The sequence below is a fragment of the Oreochromis niloticus genome, linkage group LG15 (assembly GCF_001858045.2).
Source record: "Oreochromis niloticus isolate F11D_XX linkage group LG15, O_niloticus_UMD_NMBU, whole genome shotgun sequence".
NCBI lineage: Eukaryota > Metazoa > Chordata > Actinopteri > Cichliformes > Cichlidae > Oreochromis > Oreochromis niloticus.
Window position 1 is genome coordinate 12,029,082 of NC_031980.2, and position 2,755 is coordinate 12,031,836.

The window sequence follows — 2,755 nt, forward strand, 5'->3', positions numbered from 1 at the left end:
CTATATGGTGTATGCAAATATTTTATATCCTTAATTCCCAAAATCATATATATTTGTACATCTGATAGTTTAAGCGAGCACCTAATGGATGTCATAGCATAAAATGAAATCTCAGATTAGAATTTAATTTTAAAAAATTGCTTTTGTTTAATATGAACATTTAGTCCAGATAGTAATGATACTTTAATAAATACGGGGCGACCGTGGCTCTGGGGGTTGGGAAGGGCACCTGTAACCGGAAGGTCGCCGGTTTGATCCCCGGCCTCTCTGTCCTGGTCGTTGTGTCCTTGGGCAAGACACTTTACCCTACCGCCTACTGGTGTTGGCCAGAGGGGCCGATGGCACGATATGGCAGCCTCGCTTCTGTCAGTCTGCCCCAGGGCAGCTGTGGCTACAACCGTAGCTTGCCTCCACCAGTGTGTGAATGTGAGCGTGAATGAATAATGTCATTGTAAAGCGCTTTGGGTGCCTTGAGAAGCGCTATATAAATCCAATGCATTATTATTATTATTAAATGTTAATAAACAAAGAAATGACAATTTAGTTAGAAGGGTGTCACAGTCAAGCAGGACAAGTTTATTTTACTTTTACTTTGAGCTTGTTGGGAGATACAGAGTTGGCCTGGTGATGGCTGCCTTTAGCTGGCCCTGTACAAATATGATTACCCCAGCAAATACAACGTTGACATGGAAGAGAAACCAGGGTTTAAATGCAGCAGTGCTTGATTGTGGATGGGTTTCAGCTGTGCAGACTGATTGCAAAGCAGTGAAGATTCAGTGCTAGGTCGAGCCCACGAGATAAAATGGGGACCACAGGAAAAAAGGCCACACGACAGGACCTGGAAACACATAGGAACACATAGGAAAATGCTTCTTGAGGAGAGCGTTAAACACAGAAAAGACCAGATGGTTTCTTTTTATGCTATGACTAATGCCTTAAAGCATCATCTGTGTGTTTTTGACTTTCAGAAGGATTATAAGGAACAAACCACCTCCATCACAGGTGACACTGGGAGCAATTTAACCACACATTTGTTTAAAAGCCTCACCTGTGAGACGCAATGCTGTTTAATCTGGATGCAAACAAGCAAATGCAAACCCATATGAAAAGACCTGCACACACAGCATGCTATCGCCCTCATCGGTTTACAGTCTGGAGATAAGAGGACATTGGTGATACAAAATGTAAAACACGAACACTTGCACACCCACAATCATGGCCCGTTCTTATGACTAACATTTCTCCGATGAATCATCATGTGCTGATTACTGTTAGCGTACAGCGTGTTCAGGTTAATTTCTTACATTAAAACAAAGATGACATTTACCGAATGTGCGCCCGTTGACATGGAACAAGGCAGAGACAAATAAACACCTTGTGGGTGGAGATTAAGATGTTGGACAAACAATGAGATAAAGTTTTTTTAGCTCTGACTTAAAAATGAAACCAGTCAGCGAAACAACCGGCAGAAGCTACGTAGAAAATGACGCGGGCAGAGAGCTTAGGAATGCACTAATTTCACCTCGCCCAACAAAATCCAAAGTGAAAATTGCTGTGTAATATTTAGTATGCCCTCATATCCGCATGTAAAAACTAAAACTAAAGCTATTCTTAATAACAGGTCGGTTCAAAAGCACAAAATCATGTATATGAATACTATTTCTTTTGCCTTAAAATAGACAGAAAAAGCAAACAGAAAGGTTCAGAGGCGTTTTCAATAATTCAGTAACCTCACACAGACTGGCGTGGCTGCAGTCACGCCAGACAAGTAGTCAGTCAGGTGGCTGCTGAAATGTGACTTTGGTATTTGTAGTTGTGGCGAGCCTGCTCCCTCAGTCATAACAAATCTTTGACTATTTTGTAATTAACAGTGAGCCTTAGAAGTTTTCTTTTTCAGTTCTTTTATTTGTTATGAAACGCCTCTTCTTTATGAAAGAGCATTTGAAGTATCTCAGGCTGAAAGGACTTTGTTTGAGGTTCTTTTGTGTATTTGAGAACAAATGACACGACCACACTGGCAGAGATAAAGGACCTGATGCATGTAGGTTAGGTAACAATGACAAACAGTGCGGTTATGAATGGACCATACTGTACACGGCAGCACAACGTAGGATTTATAAAATATTTTTGTTTTTTTAATACCTGACAAAGAGCAGAAGACAATATAGAAGAAGACTCTTTGTTCAGGTGCTGTGAAGATATAGCCCGCCTATTTATACTGTAACATCTGAAGTTTGTCTGTTGTAGTATTATATATAGTCTGATCTGAAGATTGGCTCAAATGTACGGTGGCCCTGAAAGGCCAAGCGAACTGCAACTTAAGAAAACACCAGCAATAAGAAAAATGCTGCAAAAGCACACAAAACACAACGGAAATAGGAAAAAACACAAGGGAAGTGTTTCTGGGGAGACAATAACCCGACGGACCAGTTGCAGGAACCCAAAACATGGTAGGCCTGTTTTATCATGATTCATATAATACTGATGACGGATTTTTAGGCTAATAGTTAGGCTAACACACATACCTCTCGTCTTTTCTTTCCTCACAAAACTGATAGATCCTCCACTTCTTTTAAGTGTCTCCCAGCGCAATTCTTAGCTTATTTTGGTTCCTGCAACTGGTCCGTCGGGTTATTGTCTCCCCAGAAACACTTCCCTTGTGCTTTTGGAAATCTGTTTTTTCCTATTTCTGTTTTCTTTTTTCCTATTTCCGTTGTGGTTTTTCCTATTTGTGTTTGGTTTTTCCTATTTCCGT

At 40.7% G+C, this 2,755-nt stretch overlaps 1 long non-coding RNA gene across 1 annotated transcript; it reads right to left on the reverse strand.

The window, feature by feature from the left end:
- Positions 1-557: 557 nt before the first annotated feature.
- On the reverse strand, positions 558-2,339 carry LOC102082413 (uncharacterized). Its single transcript, XR_003214262.1, has 3 exons — positions 1,328-2,339; positions 1,049-1,152; positions 558-838 (listed from the first exon to the last, which is right to left on the reverse strand). It is a non-coding gene; the product is annotated as an uncharacterized LOC102082413 (long non-coding RNA).
- Positions 2,340-2,755: the final 416 nt, after the last annotated feature.